General features: G+C 40.3%; 1 pseudogene; it reads left to right on the forward strand.

Annotated features, from left to right (window-relative positions):
• The first annotated feature begins 572 nt into the window (after positions 1-572).
• On the forward strand, positions 573-20,763 carry LOC118366550 (metaxin-1-like; annotated as a pseudogene).
• Positions 20,764-21,363: the final 600 nt, after the last annotated feature.

Genomic DNA, 21,363 nt, shown 5'->3' on the forward strand with positions numbered 1-21,363 from the left:
TTTATTGTTGGTAAGATTATTGAAACACACATCTACTATTGTTGTATATGACTGTACATGAAATATCAAGTTGCAGATGATTTAGTCCCTATAGTCAGACTTTTAACTATGTGTATGCTCTCCCACAGCAGGAGCAGTGGTATACCAGTACCCAGGGTCACTAACAGTGGCAGAGGGTGCCAATGTGACATTTCACTGTGACATAATATAATATAATAATAATAATAATATATGCCATTTAGCAGACGCTTTTATCCAAAGCAACTTACAGTAATGTGTGCATACATTCTACGTATGGGTGGTCCCGGGAATCGAACCCACTACCCTGGCGTTACAAGCGCCATGCTCTACCAACTGAGCTACAGAAGGACCACTTAGTGAAATGGGAGGGGAATGCTCTTATATCGTATGGGTGCAAGTGGGACCTATGAGAAAGCTCATACTCTGGCCTCGAAAAACCTACAGTGTCCACACCAACACGGCCTGCCTCCTGAACATCCTCGATGCCAACGGGACAAGTGTGGGCATCTTCTAATGTGCTCTGCTTAACGGTGCCATGCTGAACATGGGCAATGGGAGTGTGCTGGAAGTCTCTGGTAAGATCAGATGCTTCTCCATGCTTTATATTAGTGTTCATATTTTCTAATCCTGAGAGGTATACATTTGGTAGTTATGCCATGTCACGTAATGTCCTCTGTCTTTCAGACCCTATCATCCGTGGACTGGCAGGAGGCCTCATCATCCCCAGTCCCACTCCTGTGCCTGGTGCCTGGACTGGATCTCAGTCAGGCCAGGGTGTACTGGGAGGTGGAGGGGAAGGTTCAGTCCTCAAAGCGTACCTGGGCTGAAGGTAAAGAGATTACCTGTGTTATGGAGAGTACCAGTGGGGTGAAGATGAACAAGACAGTCAGCAGGATGGGTAAGAGAGATCGCCACAGGGCTCTGAGTTGCATTTGTTTAGAATGTCTCTCTGCACAAGTTTAAATGGATGTAGAACTCTTATGTGTCAAAACAAATGGTGTCTTTTTAGGAATGGAGAGGTCCAGACAGGGAATGTTTCTGGCCATCTCTTTGGGCGGCATGTGTATCCTTCTTTCTATTGTGGTGATTGTCATCACCTTGTATGTCTGCAGACTGAGACACAACCCTCGTAAGTACTGTTTGTATTTCATTAGTTATTCATGATTGATAACTTTATCAATATTAAGGCTATCAATTGTATCTTTAACATATTGTATCATAATATTTCCAAAGGAAAGAAAATATTTCAAGCCTATGAGCACAACCAGGACGGAGCACAGGTAAAATAACTTTTTTCTAAATGTTTGTGTATTATACTATTATAAGGTTTATTTTTGTGAGATTATACTATTATTACTATTTGTAATGATGATGATGATGGTGTTTCCTTGTCATTCAGGGTCTGACTGAGGTGCAGTATGACAGTTTGAAGTTTGGAGCTGGTCGTGGGAGACCCTTCCTACAACCGCAGCTAAAAAATAAGTAGGCTAAAGCTGCCCTTGTAAGACCTTACGTGTGAATTCAATTTTCTACAAAAACATAAAATAAGTGCTTATCCATTCAGAGTCATTGGTTTGTCAAAATGCTCCTGTGCTTTCTCGCTTATGTTTTCTGATCTACTTATTTGAGTCAATGATTTAAGGATTCTTGCTTTTAGAATAAGGAATTTATACTGTCGGATTGTGTAGTCAATTTTACAAGCTATGTGATTGAAAACCATTCGTCTTGTTGAAATAATAGCCAAATGTAAATCACATTAAAGACAAATACAAGTTTCATTTATGGAGTGAACTAATTTCTCTAGTCATATGCTGATGAGATTTTTGTGATAATAGTCAGCTATAGAAATGGGTCACAGATGGAATCTTTTTCATCTTCAACATTAATAGCACATCCTGTTGGTTTCACATAATGCTCAGCAAGTACAACAGCACAGCTCCATTTGATGGTAAGCATTTTTGTCCAAATGCTCTGCCTCCGAGTATTTCAAAATGTCTCACAAGTTCGGTGCGTTCTATAACTTAAATGATTGAGCATCTTTCATCTCTGTGATGTTGTAACACAAACCCACAGATTTACATCATTTTAGCAGACGCTCTTACCCAAATATAAATGGTGTTTGACCTTAAGCTATTTGAAAGTGGTAATAATTCATGTATTATCTATACAGTATTCATATTCTGTGTTATTAGTTTATGGTTCCCATACACCATTGTAAGGAAGGAATGGTGATCTTTGGCTCCTGCCCCCCATCCTGATAGGAATGAGTGAACTCCTTTTCTCCTGCTCGGTTTGATGATGTCATGGCTTGTGCATGTCTCTCTGGCATGGGCTCGTTGCGCTGCTGGGCTGTTTGTTGCATAACAGTGTCGTGGAAATTTCCTGTATTTACCAAATCATGAGAGCAAACCACACACAAGTCAGAGTTATCATAAAGTCCATCTTTAATTATATGAGCTCCATCACAACCCTGTGAATCTCAGATCAATTCAGTGTCTATAAATGAATTCTCTTAGAGTCCCTTACACATTGCAACTGAGATCCTTTATAGCAAAGACACACATAGCCAGACAGCATTGGGCATAATTTATCGTTCAGCTTTGTCTCCTAAACTATGGTCTTTTCTCAAACTCAGAACCATAAAACAAATCCTCATATCAACAGGTATATATCACATCCACCCTATCTTGACAAGATCACAGAGACACATTGACTGGCACACAGACATTGTGGAGCCAAGAGATACACGCTTGACCTCTCCCCTCTCTGCGGCCCAAGTAACTTAGTCCTGACAGAGAACAGATAACTGCAACCCCGGCCACAGTATTATACAAAAATAAACATGCTGATGAGAAGTAACTTACAAACATATGATGAATATAAAACATCTTACCTATGTTACCAACTAATTTGGATTATTCCCCAACAACAGACACAGCATTAATTCATTTTTTAAGAGCTCCGTCGGGTGGGTTAAAACATTGCTTTTAGGTGGATCATTCATCCTCGTCTTCTCCTTCTATCAATGCTTACATTGTTGGCGTTAATCTTTAGTGAGTGAAAGGAAGTGAAACAGAAGCATTTGAAATAGGTTATACAGTAGTTTCATTCATATTTTATATTCTGCCTTATGGATAGATAGGTTGAGTTCAAAGTTATTGTTACACTACCACTCTTAAGAACACATAGAGGTATGAATTATCCATTGCATGAGTTTCTTTCATTTTCCACAGATGTCAAAAGTACAAATGCCTCTTTAACGGCTAAAGTGAAATATTCCAGCATTAATATTCCTCAAACACATATTAAAAGGCCATGTATTGGTTTAGAAGGAAAAAAAACATCTGCTAAACCTATTCTGACATAGACACTGGAAGCATTTTCCAGGTCAAAGTCCTGCTCCAAATATTTGGAATAGACCGTCTGGAGAGTTGACCACAGTTTGTTGGACCAATTTGACCACTGTTTATAGAATATTTACAACATTCGGATAAATATTGCACCACAAAAACATAGGGAAAGCACATACGTTGAATTATATTTCTAATGGCAAATGTTGTTCAAAGTTCTATTGTAATAGACATAATATTGATAATCATACATGATTTTGATATCAAAGGACTCTATCAATGGGCCGGGGTGGCTAGTTTCAAAAACGTTGAGACAGAATGTTCATGAAGTCTGGAGCCTAGACAATAAATGTAAACGTTGTCAGTGGCAACAAAAGGTATCACTTCCGAGTGAAAGGTTGTTAAATTATTTCAAGATGGCTGCCCGCTCGCAGATGGCAACCTCTGAGCTGTACTGCTGGGAAGGCGATTGGGATTTACCGTCTGTCGACACTGAGTGTTTAATTGTATTGGTAAGATATCAATTATGATGTAATACCAGCAATAACAACACTGCAAGATAGCACAGCTTGGCTGCCTTCATATTTAGTACACGCTAATAGCCATGTCAGTGAGAGACATTGACATCTATTAACGTTAGTTGTCTAGCTATTTGTAATAAACATTTCACCGTAACTACCGGTAACGATTAGTATTTTTGCATGATAGTTATCGTTATATGGGCCGTTACCATGTAATTGCATTGCAAGGGGAACATTGTTACATTAGCATCTACGACTGGCTGATTTATACACCTTTCAGACACTGTTAACCTTTCAGACAATTTAAAAATGGTCGCTATCGACCCGTTACTGTAGCGACGTCCTATGTAAGAAAAGGTCATTAGTTAACTTAGCTAGCTAACAGCAGCTAACTAGCAAGAACGGCAGCATGCACTGGAAATTTGCAAATAAATCTCACAAGAATGTAGAGAATTGAATGTACTTAGCTAACCTCAATCAATGCAAACAAGCAGGTTTAGTTAAACAGCTGTAAGTACAGTAAACCTTCCTTCACTCTACCTGCCTTTGTGTGTGTCTCAGTGAAGGCTACTCAGAAGAGGAAGGGGAGGACCATCCTACTCAGTGAATTTCAGAAGCACTATGGTGTAGCCGGAGGACACCTAGTTTCCATCCTCTTCTGGGTACATTGACTTCAATTTAAACCTTAGAGGCTCATGGTTCTCACCCACTTTCATAGACTTACACAGTAATTATAATGACTTCCAGAGGACGTTCTCCAACCTATCAAACCACTTGCAGCATGAACTGACATGTTGTCTATCCAATCAAATATTCAGAGAATGAATCTAGTACCGTAAGCATAATCTACAGCTAGCTAGCACTGCAGAGTATAACATTTGGTGAGTAGTTGACTCAGAGAGAAAGAGAATAGTTTTACAGTTTTTTTAAAAAGTATTTCTTCAAAAATGAAGGAGAAACAGCAGAATGAGAGAGGGGGAGCTAGCTATATTTTTAGTAGTTTACCTTTCACTTACTTAGCTAGCTAGCTAATGCAGCTAATTTAGCCTACTCAACAAAATGACTCAAACAGAGAGGAATGCTATTTTAATGTTAGCTAGCTGGCTAAGGCTATCCTAGTCAAGATAAGCTTTTGGTTTTATTAATTTATTGCCACAGAGCCAGTCGGTGTAACTGCTAAACTGCTTGCTGTTCACAGGACTGTGTGATTGTACACATGGATTGGATTGTGGGTTTGCTAACGTGTTAGTTCTAGTAGCTATGTTGAGTATGACGTTAACTGATATGGTGACAACGATGTAGGCTGTGTAGGGGTTAGCGTTAGCGATTATGGTATGACGGTTTGGTTTGTAGAGGTTTTTGTTTTTGCCTGGTCACAGACCGATGTTGTGCTGTGCATTGAAGTCCACAAGTGAAGGGAAAAAGGAGAGAGGAGGAGACCATGTAGATGCGAGAAGGATTTATTCAGTGAGCAAAGTGATGATGCTGTATGGCGCTGTTATGAAAGTGAACTGTGTGTATGGGTGATCAGGGGTGTATTCATTCTAGAGGTCGACCGATTCTGATTTTTCAATACCAATACCCAAAAAAGCCGATACCGATTAATCGGCCGATTTTAAAAATAATTTACACAATTAAAAAATGTATTTATTTGTAATAAGGACAATTACAACAATACTGAATTTACACTTATTTTAACACATCAATAAAATCAATTTAGCCTAAAATAAAATGAAACATGTTCAATTTGGTTTAAATAATGCAACAACAAAGTGTTGGAGAAGAAAGTAAAAGTGCAATATGTGCCATGTAAGAAAGCTAACTTTTAAGTTCCTTGCTCAGAACATGAGAACCTATGAAAGCTGGTGGTTCCTTTTAATATGAGTCTTCAATATTCCCAGGTAAGACATTTTAGGTTGTAGTTATTATAGGAATTATAGGACTATTTCTCTCTCTACCATTTGTATTTCATATACCTTTGACTATTGGATGTTCTTATAGGCACTTTAGTATTGCCAGCCTAATTTCGGGAGATGATAGGCTTGAAGTCATAAACAGTGCTGCGCTGCAAGCATTGCTAAGAGCTGCTGTTTGAATGAATGCTTACGAGCATGCTGCTGCCTACCACCGCTCAGTCAGACTGCTCTATCAAATATCAAATCCTATACTTAATTATAACATAATAAACACACAGAAATATGAGCCTTTGGTCATTAATATGGTCAAATCCAGAAACTATCATTTAGAAAACAAAACGTTTATTCTTTCAGTGAAATACGGAACCATTCCATATTTATAAGTCTAAATATTACTATTACATTGCACAACCTTCAATGTTATGTCATAATTATGTAAAAATCTGGCTAATTAATTACGGTCTTTGTTAGTAATCAATGGCCTTTCAACAGTTTGCAACGAGCCAGCCAGCCCAAACGGCTGCATATACCCTGACTCTGCTTGCACTGAACACAAGACAAGTGACACAATTTCCCTAGTTAATATTGCCTGCTAACATGAATTTCTTTTAACTACATATGTAGGTTTTAAAAAATATACTTGTGTATTGATTTTAAGAAAGGCATTGATGTTTATGGTTAGGTACATTATTGCAACGATTGTGCTTATTTCACGAATGCGCTTTTGATAAGTCATCACCCGTTTGGTGAAGTTGAAGTAGGCTGTGATTCGATGATAAATTAACAGGCATCGCATTGATTATATGCAACGCAGAACAAGCTAGTTAACCTAGTAATATCATCAACCATGTGTAGTTAGTTAGTGATTATGGGAATATTGATTGTTTTTTTATAAGATAAGTTTAATGCTAGCTAACAACTTACCTTGGCTCCTTGCAGCCACAAGGTCCTTTTGATGCTGCACTTGTGTAACAGGTGGTCAGCCTGCCACGCAGTCTCCTCGTGGATTGCAATGTAATCGGCCATAATCGGCCTCCAAAAATTACCGATTGTTATGAAAACTTGAAATCGGCCCTAATTACTCGGCCAGACCTCTAATCATACATAGGAACATAGGAATGCAGCATAGCCTAACACATTATTAACCACACAGACCATGCAGGTGTTTGGCTACCCACCCAAAGTTATAGCTCTGAAGTTGACAAATGAAGAGGAACTAATGAAGGAATCTGTGCAGTGTGCAATCTTGGAAGACATCTGGTGTGAAGATAAGGCTATTCTTAAGGCTATTGTCTGGTGCCCTTTGTCTTACATGCACCTCTCTATACACAGCTTTTATGTGATATGGCTTTATTAGCTAACTCCAAGCCTTTCGCTACACTGCAGCAGAGGCAAATGTAACTGGCTTTAGCTCCCCCCTCAGTTTCTTACAGGAAATTCCTGGTATGTTCATCATGGTACAGTTCTCATGGTACCCATGTATTCAAAACCCAAAGATTGTGTTGTACGTATCTGACTGGAAGCAGTGTTTTTGATTTAGCTGAACATTCTTCCAATGTACAACCTCTAATAATGTTCCATTTGGTTTGCTCTTAATACAAGGCCACCCAAAAAATCTATTGTATTACAGTAAACCACAACGTTTCCATTGTGCATGTTCAGTTAAATGACTGATGTGTTCACAAGCCACATATGACAGCTTATAATACCTTGCAGGCTTGACTAAACCAGACTTGAGCATCATAAGCTACCTTTCCTCCCTGGAACATTTTCAGACATTAAACTTTTTTTTTTAACATGTATATTTTGGACCCACATCTTACTGGAGGGAACAAGATGTTAAATGTGGGTCTGGAAAGTGACTTTCCTCCCCTGATACTTTTTTTTGTGGTTGGAAAATGCACATCTTGCTTGCTTTTAGTTTGTGTCTCAGTGTCGTCTCTAAAACCACAAATTGGCTATTGAACTGCAGCCATATTAGTGACACATCAAACGCTTGGATGAACTCTTGTCTGGAAATGAGCAATTTCATTCAGAGTTTTCAGGATACCCCCCGGGTTTTCACTGCAACTGGGTAAATTTGTGTCTGATGATGTGTCACATTCACAGACCTCATTATTTCCATTCAGTTAACTGGCAAAATGTCACTGCATTTAGGCTAGAGGTCTGTACATTCAACCTATTAGGTAACTGAAAAAGTGAACCCTCCAGATTTTTCTTTAAAAAATCAATATTTTTGAGTTGCTTAAAAATTACAGCATTAGCATATCTACTTGATGGTTACTGCTGGAGTTGCCTATGTTTATAGCATATGTTATTGCCAATGGCTAGTCTAATTATCATATTAAGCATAGTTAATTGGAAAATCATGTAAGAGATTGATGTTTAGTTAGTAACAGACTGATGCTGAGACTCAGATTTTTTCACTTTAAAATATAGGTCAAACAAAAACAATGATTTCAAAGTTTAACAAACCGTACAACTCTATGCACAGGGACTACTTTTAACAATGCAAAAACACATTTACTTGAAGAACAGTGCAGATGCAAAGTTTGGCATACATTTTAAAGTGAAAAAACAAATTCAGTAGTAGCCTACCATGTCTTTCTACTACAGGCAAGTGGCATTCATACATATCTAGAAGAGGAGTCTCTCTTTACATTCCTCAGATGAGAAGTGTGTTGCTCTGTTTTATTAAGCAATGCTGGAAAAAATGATTGCCAGTGCAGTGTAGGCTAGCACTCAATTACCTGCACCTGTTTGTAGTCTCTCTGCAGAGTAGAGGATGGTGGGGTCTGAATACTTATGTAAATAAGGTCATTCTGTTTTTTACATTTTAAATACATTTGCAAACATTTCTAAAAAAACTTTTTTCACTTTGTTATTATGGGGTATTGTGTTTAGATTGTTGAGGAAATGTTTCTATTTAATCCACTTTAGAGTAAGGCTGTAACGTAACAATGTGGAAAAAGTGAAGGGGTCTGTATACTTTCCCGAATGCACTATATAGTATAAACACTGAGTGTACAAAACACTAAAAACACCTTCCTAATATTGAGTTTCAGCCCCGTTGCCCTCAGAACAGTCTCAATTCGTCGGGGCATGGACTACAAGGTGTCGAAAGAGTTCCACAGGGATGCTGGCACATGTTGACTCCAATGCTTCCCACAGTTGTCAAGTTGGCTGAATGTCCTTTAGGTTGGGGACCATTCTCGATACACTTTGGAAACTGTTGTGTGAAAAAGCCAGCAGTGTTGCAGTTCATGACACTCAAACTGGTGCGCCTGGCACCTACTACCATACCCTGTTCAAAGGCACTTCAATATTTTGTCTTGCCCATTCACCCTCTGAATGGCACACATACACAATCCATGTCTCAAGGCTTAAAAATCATTAATTCACTGATCTCCTCCCCTTCACTGATTTTTAAATTGGATTTAACAGGTGACATCAATAAGGGATCATAGCTTTCACCTGGATGCACCTGGTCAGTCTGTTATGGAAAGAGCAGGTGTTCCTTGTGTTTTGTGTGTGTGTGTGTGTGTGTGTTATGGTATGCAGTATGCACAATAATTCATTCTAGCTAGGCCTTCACCTAGGCTACATATCTGTATAGGCCTACCAATATATTATTTATGTCTGTTAGACCTGTAGGGAAGATATGAATATATGAATGTTTTATTTTCAGTCTAGCTAGTCTTCGGTTTACGACCAAAGATAAAAAAGTTGAGGAGGTATTTCCTAATAAAGTCATAGCCATGATGTCAGCTTTTGATGTGTTTAATGACATTTTTTTCCAACCGGTTGGGTAACTTTGGCCAACAGCGGACAACTTCTCTCCATTCCTCCCTCCTATCTTTCACTGGCTATTCCATTATTGAAGATCGAGTTCTGCCTTCTTGAATGAGTTTTTCATTCAATCTGAAGTGAGAACTGTCCTTCACAGTGGATCACCAGGCCCAATGTTGATACTATTGCTGTACATTGTACACTCTAAATAAGCTATGGTTGTGTACTGTACTTGACTTCTTACAAATGTCTACTTGTGATTGTGATATGATCAGTTTGTCATTGTTGTGGGCAGACCCTAAATTACATGATTATATGTCTTCTGGGGTCAAATGTATTGAATGACTGTATCTAAATTATTTTAATGTGTTATCGGTTTTGATGATTGTAGGATACATTAAAGCAATAAGGCCATTCTCAATGCCCTGGGGCCAGCTGAAAGTGGGGTTTGTAAGTACTTACGGACACTGTGGAAGGAATTACCTCTTCTTTTCCACGAAATGATGTCTCGTCACGCCTGTCTGCAAGCATAGTCAGGTCGATCTGTTCAACTCTGCCAAACCACATTTATAGGAATTAGAGGTCGACCGATTAATCGGAATGGCCGATTTAATTAGGGCCGATTTCAAGTTTCCATAACAATCGGAAATCGGTATTTTTGGACACTGATAAAAAATATATATATATATGTGTAACTTGGCAAGTCAGTTAAGAACACATTCTTATTTTCAATGACGGCCTAGGAACCGTGGGTTAACTGCCTTGTTCAGGGGCAGAACGATAGATTTTTACCTTGTCAGCTCAGGGATTCAATCTTGCAACCTTACGGTTAACTAGTCCAACGCTTTAACCACCTGCTTTACATTGCACTCCACGAGGATCCTGCCTGCGAATGCAGTAAGAAGCCAAGGTAAGTTGCTAGCTAGCATTAAACTTATCTTATAAAAAAACAATCAATCATAATCACTAGTTAACTACACATGGTTGATGATATTACTAGTTTATCTAGCATGTCCTGCGTTGCATATAATCGATGCGGTGCGCATTCGCAAAAAAGGACTCGTTGCTCCAACGTGTACCTAACCATAAACATCAATGCCTTTCTTAAAATCAATACACAAGTATATATTTTTAAACCTATATATTTAGTTAATATTGCCTGCTAACATTAATTTCTTTTAACTAGGGAAAATGTGTCACTTCTCTTGCAACAGAGTCAGTGTATATGCAGCAGTTTGGGCCACCTGGCTCACTGCGAACTGTGTGAAGACTTTCTTCCCAACAAAGACAGCCAACTTCGCCAAACGGGGGATGATTTAACAAAAGCGCATTTGCGAAAAAAGCACAATCATTGCACGACTGTACCTGACCATAAACATCCATGCCTTTCTTAAAATCAATACACAGAAGTATATATTTTTAAACCTGCATATTTAGCTAAAAGAAAGGTTGAAATTGTGCTTTTCACCAGGTGAAATTGTGTCACTTCTCTTGCGTTCATTGCACGCAGAGTCAGGGTATATGCAACAGTTTGGGCCGCCTGGCTCGTTGTGAACTAATTTGCCAGAATTTTATGTAATTATGACATAACATTGAAGGTTGTGCAATGTAACAGGAGTATTTAGACTTATGGATGCCACCCCTTAGATAAAATACGGAACGGTTCCAAGAATAAACGTTTTGTTTTCGAGATTATAGTTTCCGGATTTGACCATATTAATGACCTTTTATATACCAACCACATCATTTTCCTACCTCATGAAGCCATCTATTTTCTGTGTGTTATAATTAAGTCTATGTTTTGATAGAGCAGTCTGATTGAGCGATGGTAAGCACCAGCAGGCTTGCGTTTTGCCAGCAGCTCTTCGCAATGCTCCAAGCATTGCGCTGTTTATGACTTCAAGCCTATCAACTCCCGGGATTAGGCTGGTGTAACCGATGTGAAATGGCTAGCTAGTTAGCAGGGTGCGCGCTAATAGCGTTTCAAACATCACTCGCTATGAGACTTGGAGTAGTTGTTCCCCTTGCTCTGCAAGGGCCGCGGCTTTTGTGGAGCGATGGGTAACGCTGCTTCGAGTATGGCTGTTGTCGATGTGTTCCTGGTTCGAGCCCAGGTAGGAGCGAGGAGAGGGACGGAAGCTATACTATACACGGGCAATACTAAAGTGCCTGCAAGAACATCCAATAGTCAAAGGTATATGAAATACAAATCGTATAGAGAAAAATAGTCCTATAATAACTACAACCTAAAACTTCTTGTAATTTTATGTATAGCTATCTATCAGCCATACACAATCAAATGTTGCTGTGTATTTGCCTTGTCAATCTACAGTGCAATGTGTCTTCAGGCTACTTTGTATCAAGTCTGCTGCAATACAACAATTGCTTTGAGATCCATTGAAAGGCATATTAATGCAGTCAATTACTGTTTGCTTATTTCATTCTGGAATATGATTTTTCCTTGTGAGTGCAGGACACAGTAAGCAGAAATGCAGGACCATTCCATGAATGGTGACCTGGGCCCAGATTGACACAACCTTCTTAAGAAGAAATTTCTTCTTAACTGCCATTTTTTCCCATAACTCTAGATTTATGAAGAAAGTCAAGCAAAGTTGCTATTCCTAAAAAAATGTAATTGTAAATGTTCTTGCTCTATTTCTTATGTTTCTCCTCAAGCAAAAAGTTAAGAAGAAATTAGATTCTTGAAAATAAAGTTAAAATATTTGTTCTTAATTCCAACATAGCTAAACCCTTGTCCTAAACTCTGGGCAGTGAGAGAATAAGCTCATGAAAGCAATTGAACATTTTTAATTCACTCACAAACTTCATCTGAAAGTTTCTGTATGGATTATTTTAAACCCAACAAAATGTTTTAGAACAGTAATCTCAGTACGAATTATGCTAACATGATTGCCATTGCTGGCTAGATAGCTAGCTAAATTAGTTGCCTAACAACAAACATTTTAAGATTCAGAAGATATTTGAGAAGTTTGTAAGAAAATCAAGATATTGTTGAGGAATTGCATTTACAAACTATATGAACCTGTTTTTTCTTAAAAGCTTAAGTTTTTGTGTAAGAAGTGTTTTGTGAATCTTGACACTGGTTTTAGTTTGAGAATGTAGGCCATGTTTAGACACCTAATCTGTTTCTATTAGGCCTATTGAAGTTTCTCCTTCACAAGCCTTTTTATTCTGGTATTTTACTGCGTTCCTTCTACTTTTCAATCTCCTTACAGGTTATTTATCACTTCAGGAACAGTTTGTTACATCACAACTGGCACAGCTACCCGCCACTCCCCTTCCCATGCCTAATCACACTGCATGCTCCAGGACTCTTTCAGGCAGGGCAGGCTCCACATCCTTTCTTCCATAATCTCCATCCGAACAGTCTACAGCAAGAAATGTCCCTCCCATTGATAAAAATAAGTATTATGTAATCTACAGTTGAAGTCGGAAGTTTACATACACCTGAATCAAATACATTTAAACTCAGTTTTTCAAAATCCCTGACATTAAATTCTCGTAAAAATTCCCTGTCTTGGATCAGTTAGGATCAGTTCATTTTAAGAATGTGAAATGTCAGAATAATAGTAGAGCGACATGTTTATTTCAGCTTTTATTTCTTTCATCACATTCCCAGTGGGTCAGAAGTTTACATACACTCAATTAGTATTTGGTAGCATTGCCTTTAAATTGTTTAACTTGGGTCAAATGTTTCGGGTAGCTTCCCACAATAAATTGGGTGAATTCTGGCCCATTCCTCCTGACAGAGCTAGTGTAGCCGAGTCAGGTAAGTTGGCCTCTTTGCTTACACACGATTTCAGTTCTGCCCACACATTTTCTATAGGATTGAGTTCATGGCTTTGTGATGTCCTTAAGCCATTTTGCCACAACTTTGGAAGTATGCTTGGGGTCATTGTCCATTTGGAAGACCCATTTGCAACCAAGCTTTAACTTCCTGACTGATGTCTTGAGATATAATACAGCCACATAATTTTCCTACCTCATGATGCCATCTATTTTGTGAAGTGCACCAGTCCCTCCTGCAGAAAGCACCCCCACAACATGATGCTGCCACCCCCGTGCTTCACGGTTGGGATGGTGTTCTTTGGCTTGCAAGCCTCCCCATTTTTCCTCCAAATATTACAATGGTCATTATGACCAAACAGTTCTATTTTTGTTTCATCAGACCAGAGGACATTTCTCCAAAAAGTATGAACTTTGTCCCCATGTGCAGTTGCAAACGGTAGTCTGGATTTTTTTATGGCTGTATTGGAGCAGTGGCTTCTTCCTTGCTGAGTGGCCTTTCAGGTTATGTTGATATTGGACTCATTTTACTGTGAATATAGATACTTTTGTACCTGTTTCCTCCAGCATCTTCACAAGGTCCTTTGCTGCTGTTCTGGGATTGATTTGCACTTTTCGCACCAAAGTACGTTCATCTCTAGAGGACAGAACGCGTCTCAAACCTGAGCGGTATGATGGCTGCGTGGTCCCATGGTGTTTATACTTGCTTACTATTGTTTGTACAGATGAACATGGTACCTTCAGGCGTTTGGAAATTGCTCCCAAGGATGAACCAGACTTGTGGAGGTCAACAATTTTGTTGTCTGAGGTCTACATCCACAGGTACAGCCATCACTAACATTGAGTGGCTGCTGCCAACATACTGACTCAACTCTAGCCACTTTAATAATGGAATAATTGATGTAATCAATTTATCACTAGCCACTTAATATAATGCTTGCATAACCTACATTACTCATCTCATATGTATACACTGTACGCTATACCATCTACTGCATCTTGCCATCTTGATGTAATTAAATGTATCACGAGCCACTTAATATAATGTTTTAATACCCTACATTACTCATCTCATATGTATATATTGTACTCTATACCATCTACTGCATCTTGCCTATGCCGTTCGGGTATCACTCATTCATATGTTTTTATGTACATATTTGTATTCATTCCTTTACACTTGTGTGTATAAGGTAGTTGTGAAATTGTTAGATATTACTGCATGGTCGGAACTAGAAGCACAAGCATTTCGCTACACTCGCATTAACATCTGCTAACCATGTGTATGTGACAAATACACTTGATTTGATTTTAAATGAAATTAGGTCAATTAGCCTATCAGAAGCTTCTAAAGCCATGACATAATTTTCTGGATTTTTCTAAGCTGTTTAAAGGCACACTCAATTTAGTGTATGTAAACTTCTGACCCACTGGAATTGTGATACAGTGAAATAATCTGTAAACAATTGTTGGAAAAATTACTTGTGTCATGCACAAAGTAGATGTCCTAACCGACTTGCCAAAACTATAGTTTGTTAACAAGAAATTTGTGGAATGGTTGAAAAACAAGTTTTAATCACTCCAACCTAAGTGTATGTAAACTTCCGACTTCAACTGTACATTGTTACATCCACCGGTGTTTATGTGCATCCACACAGATTAGGGACAGGTTTTTACAAATAATTCATTATTTTAATTAATTATAATTAATTGCAGCTGCGTGAAGTTTTTTTCCTATCCTTTTCAGAAGGCTCAATGTCTCATTCCTAGTGTCAACCTTTAAATTCATCCTTTTTGTTGTTCTGGGTGTTTTTGTCTTTGTGGTTCCTGAATGGCGCAGCGGTCTGTAGTATAGGCTTCACTACAGACCCTGGTATTATTCCAGGCTGTATCGCAACCGGCTGAGATTGGGAGTTCCATAGGGCGGCGCACAATTGGCCCAGCCTCGTCCTGGTTAGGGTTTGGCCGAGGTAGGCCAGACTTTGCTGTGGTGCTAAAGGTTATCGAGTATAGCCTGGTGTCTATGGTGTCTAGAGTTAGGCAGCCTATCCCACAGTCCTGTTGTTTAGATGCTTGCTGTTTGTTTTTACACACTGTCTATTGGGTCCTAAGGGTCTGCCTTAATTGAGGTGTTCATTCCTCCCTACCCCTCCCTTTATGTTAGTGTAATTATTTTGTGCCCAGCTCGGATGCTTCCTGGGGTTTTTGGCCTGTTTAAAAAAAAATGTGTACACAAGGCTGTGGAAACTAAGGTATGTCTGGCTCAACATGTTTTAGCTCAGCGTTAATCTGTTAATCATCTCCCTTTACTTCAGGGTTATGCAAAGTTTGCAGGCGCACCCCTCAAACTTCACAAGATCGGCAACCCCTGGAGAAGTCCCACTGGTAAGATGTCTTGTCTTTCGTTTTTAGATCCTTTCATTTTTTGTTGTCTCAACTCGAGAAACATGGCTGCATTAATTCACTTCAGAACTAGGCATATTCTCCTATAATCAAAGGGAACACAGGGAGACTAAGAAATGGAATGGAAGGAAAATGTGCTTTCTATAAAATTAGAGATAGCTCCTTCTTTTCACTTTGTTCTTGTTTGTTATTCCTTTCTCTTTTACTACATTATTTCTCCATCTGTATCGTATGTTTTTCTTGATTCTTACTTTCCAGACTTAATGTCTTCCCTCTCTTCACCAATGGCTCTCCTCTGCCTTTTCTCTCTCTTCTTCATCTCTACATTCTCTCTCTATCCCACTCTCCTGTTTTCTCAGCCTATCCCACAGATCCATCGGTCTGTAATGGTCATATTAACAGTGGCTGTTAATGAGTGGTGTTGTGAGGTACCTGTCTTTTATGATGCATTTTCCCCCTTTGGTAGGCTCCCTGCCTGCCCTGAAGACCAGGGAGAATGGGAGTCTCTCTCGGCCCAGTGACATCATCATCCACCTCAGGAAACAGGTGACCGAGAGACCGCCTGCTCATGTACAGTACAACACAGTCCTCTGCTTTGTCTGAAAGAGCTGCTCCATACTCTGTTCCACACTTTCTTAAAGTGAATTATGGCCCCTGAATTCAAAACTACTGATGGATTCTCGTCACATTTCCTATGACCCGATTTCCCATTGAGAAAAGCAATGTCTCCTATGATCTTTCCTCCCATCCCTCAAGCTCAATTAAATACACACTTTAGCTAATGCCCAGATGGAATCAATTATCCAAGATAATAACTGCCCCCTGACTGTGGTAGGTGGGTTGTGAGCTACTGCAGTAGGGATGTTGGAAACCACAATGTCAAGCAGATTGATAAGTGCTGTGGTGATGTCAATGTGAGCGAAGGGGAGAAAGCCTGGTGAGATCATCCCAAAGGATTAGACAGTAAAGGGGTAAGGATAGTGGGGTTTCCAGACAAACCTCCCAAAGTCAGTCAAAAACGGCTTATTTTACCCTCCAGAGTGAGTGAGGGAGGGAGAGAACCTCTCTTAGAATTCCAATCAGGTTGAGTTCTTCTTGATCCCAGCATGCACCATTTCAGACTGACTGCCCTGCAGTCATGAGGTTAGATGGAAAACACTTGACCCAGAACACCTAGACTGCCAGGAGTCCCATAAAGACCTTCACTTAGAGGTAGCTTTTTAGTTTTTTGAATGGGTTTGTGGAGAACATAGAAAGTGCTAATGGTGTAATCGGGCCAAAGCGGCTCATGGTATTGTTCCAGAAGGGCTTTAAAAACTATTTTGAATACCTGACTACAGCGAGACTGGTTTAAAATGTTGTGGTCCGTGAATCCTGTCGTGATGTTTGTGAAAGGTGATGAATCTCCTGAAGTGTGTTGTGATATGATCCTATCTTTCAGAAATACAATGCCGACTTCGACCTGTCTGCCAAAGAGGAAGCAGACACTCTGGCCTTCATCTCACTCCTGGAGGAAAAACTGATGGCAGCTCTGGTGAGGATCACTGTTACTCAAAGAGAACAAGACAGATAGGGAGGGGGCTGAAGGGAATGAGAGAGAGCGTGTGTATGTGGAGAGAATGAGTGAAGGAGGTTGTAGAAGAGATTTCTGCAAGAATGAGATGACGTGGAAGATGTCACTAGTTGTGCACTAGTGACTGGGTTGTGCCACGTCACTCCGATTATGGCAAAAAGTTATTAGAATTTGCTTAATTTATTTTATTTTGTCAGATAACTCTCTGTCTCGCTAGAAAAATTTTAGGTAATTATACCTGGTGCTTCATTGTGTCCTATAAAGAAATACCTCAAACGTTGTTTCCTGTGCCAGCAGAACCGTGTCAACATGGAACAACCTGTGGCTTCCTGCAGCACTTTGAAGTGGGATAAACAGCCACTGTGCTCTCAATGCCAAAATGTGTAGCTCAACTGCTGTATTTTGTGTCTGTTTGAAATTATCTGAATATCCTAAGGATTCTAATTAATAGTAGCTACTATGTCATTACCTCTAGCTTGTGGAAGCCTGTTTGCATCTCTTTCACACTTTTGTGTTTCTCTCTATTTCTCCCCGCTTCCCCTAGCTTGGGCTTCCAGTGTGGAAACCTGAGGTCAGCCTACCCCCGTCCCCTCCCCATCTCGTACTTCTGTGTGAGACCTTCCCAGGCATTAGCCTGCCTAACTCACAAACTATAGCAGGCAGGGCACCCACTCCAACAAGGTTAATTGACTCACAGTGCCACACGGTGACATGATATCATTTACGTGAATTGCAAATGAGCGATAGAAAACCAATTGCGCAAATGTCACCATTCAGAGTTTTTAATTGTTTTTATTTTTTTAAAATTGTCTGGGTGCCCCATGCCACCCCAGGCAAGATGCCGCCCTGGGTGGCTGCTCATGTCGCCTATGCCTCAATCCGTCACTGGTTCTTATGCACGATGCAACGCGGAGTGCCTGGACACAGCCCTTAGCTGTGGTATATTGGCCATATATCACAAACCCCCGAGGTGCCTTATTGCTATTATAAACCGGTTACCAACGTAATTAGAGCAGTAAAAATACATGTTTTGTCATACCCATGGTATGCGGATATACCCATGGTATGCGGATATATAAATCCAGATATACCACAGTTGTCAGCCAATCAGCATTCAGGACTTGAACCACCCAGTTTATAATAAGGAATATATCATGATTCAAAATGATTTGAGAATTTGGCCTGATGTCGGTTTGTCAACACCTTTCTCTCTCCAGCTGTACTGCGATGCTATGGAGTGTATGAACCTTCTCTCGCAGAGGTTGGGCTCAACAAGTTCTTCTTCGGAGACTCGTAAGTCCACATAGAGAGGTTCTACCTCAATACATTAAACTGGGAATTCAGCACTTCAACTTAATTCACTTGCATGGCATCCATATGCATCTCTAACTACATGACACTGTTCCCTCCAGACCTTCATCTTTGGATTCTTTTGTCTTTGGCTACTTGGTGCCCATCCTGAAGATGAAACTGCCCAATGGAAGACTCCAATAGCACCCCAAGTCACTGGACAACCTGAGCCACTTCTGCTCCAACATCCTGGCGCTCTACTTCCCCAGTGAGGGACGAGGTGTGGGACCACATAACATACTGTACATGCAGTATATTGTCTTCAATGATATATATTATATAACTTGCTATTGTTGTTTAACTTTTGAATTCCATGTCTCACACTTTTTCTTGTTTATCTTTTGTGCAGAAGGTTTTAGTTGCAAGGTGTCCTCCCAGCCTGAAGGGGGTGACGCTGATAACGAGCCTGGTAAGAGGCACAAGCAGCTGCTGTCGGTCCTGGTGGCCCTGGGCGCCATGTTGAGCTACGCCCTCCTCACCGGCATTGTGGCTATTCAACACGTCAAGCAGGAGGCATTAGACCACCGTTCCCCAGGTCTCACGTCACTCTCCTCCAACGAGGAGGAGGATGAGGAGGGCAGAGGATGATGAGGAGGAGATGGCTGCAATTCAAAACTGATCTCCTGTGTCTTCCTAATTCTTCGTTGACGCTCCCTCAGAAGTCTGGAATGACTGAAAAGGTGTTAACCAATATGGCAGAAGCTCCAGTTAGCCTTTTAGACTTGGTGGAATGTTTACTCTACTGCTGATGCCTCAACAATCCCTTCAGATCCTGGAGGAGGAGTCAATACAAAGAAATTTGCGCTCAAACGACATGTGCATAATGTATGCTATAGTGAAGACTGTGCTGGCCCTATTCTTGCATTGCAGCAAGTCAATAAAATAAACAGGGAAGTTCAATAAATCACTTCAATGTTCCAATACATCTGCTCGCTGTGTAAAGGCTTGTTTAGGATGATAGGCTACTGTTGATCTCCAGCCATACATTATTGTCTAATTCAGAGTTGCAAGAAGCTCTTTGACTTTGTAAAGCAAGCCTTTACACAGCGAGCAGATGTATTGGAACATTGAAGTGACTTATTGAACTTCCCTGTTGGATAATAAATAATTTATGGTATGTAAATGTGTAATGCAATTGTTAATAGAGTTAACCTTATTCAATCTTGGTTTGAGGGCAGAACTAATGTTACACACAGGTTGCCATACACCTTAACCATAAACATTTCTTGCCTAAACTTTTTTTTTACCCCTTTTTCTCCCCAATTTCGTAGTGTCCAATTGTTGTAGTAGCTACTATCTTGTCTCATCACTACAACTCCCGTACAGGCTCGGGAGAGACGAAGGTTGAAAGTCATACGTCTTCAGATACACAACACAACCAAGCCGCACTGCTTCTTAACACAGCGCGCATCCAACCCGGAAGCCAGCTGCACCAATGTGTCGGAGGGAACACCGTGCACCTGGCAAACTTGGTTAGCTCGCACTGCGCCCGGCCCGCCACAGGAGTCGCTGGTGTGCGACGAGACAAGGACATCCCTAACCCGGACGACGCTAGGCCAATTGTGCGTCGCACCAACGGACCTAATAATAATAATAATATATGCCATTTAGCAGACGCTTTTATCCTCCCGGTCGCAGCCGCTTACAACAGAGCCTGGGCGCAAACCCAGGGTCTCTGATGGCACAGCTGGCGCTGCAGTACAGCGCCCTTAACCACTGCGCCACCCGGGAGGCTCTTGCCTAAACTTAATCCAACGCCCTGAACCAGCATAACCTTAACCAATTAGGATTACTTGCCTAAACTTAACCAAACACATTTGTTTCTGCCCTCAAGGCAAAGCTGCCCTCGGGACCAGATACAATAAATATATGCCAAAAATTAGGATGTGGGGTGTAAAGATGAGGATGGAACACCTGTAGCATGAATATATAGGATGTTTTATAGTGTGAATAGGAGTTGAAAAACCAAACTAAATGTATTCATGTTGGCTTTATTTTCATGGTTGAATAAATGGGTCACATACATACTTTAATATTGTGTGGAGGAGATATGTTTTTTTGTGTGTATTAACTATTGTGATACCCTGAACTTTTGATAGGCCTATCTGGAACAGGGGTACATGTGCTTGGAAAGATAAAAGAGCATTCTGACATGTTACAACTCATGGCTACATATTTCCGCCTGGTTTCATAGACTATCTGTAACATAGTATATCCAGGACACTCAAATTACGCTGAACAAAAATATAAATGCAACAATTTCAGTTACAGTTCATATAAGGAACTCAGTCTATTGAAATAAATTCAGTAGGCCCTAATCAATGGATTTCACATGACTGGGAATGGTCACATATACCTTAAAGAAAAGATAGGAGTGTGGATCAGAAAACCAGTCAGTATCTGGTGTGACCACCATTTGCCTCATGCAGTGCAACACGTCTCATTCGCATGGAGTTGATCAGGCTGTTGATGGTGGCCTTTGGAACGTTGTCCCACTCCTCTTTAATGGCTGCGAAGTTGCTGGATATTGGCGGGAACTGGAACACGCTGTCATACACGTTGATCCAGAGCATCCCAAACATGCTCAATGGGTGACATGTCTGGTGAGTGTGCAGGCCATGGAAGAAATGGGA

The sequence above is a fragment of the Oncorhynchus keta genome, chromosome 34, assembly GCF_023373465.1.
Source record: "Oncorhynchus keta strain PuntledgeMale-10-30-2019 chromosome 34, Oket_V2, whole genome shotgun sequence".
Taxonomy (NCBI): domain Eukaryota; kingdom Metazoa; phylum Chordata; class Actinopteri; order Salmoniformes; family Salmonidae; genus Oncorhynchus; species Oncorhynchus keta.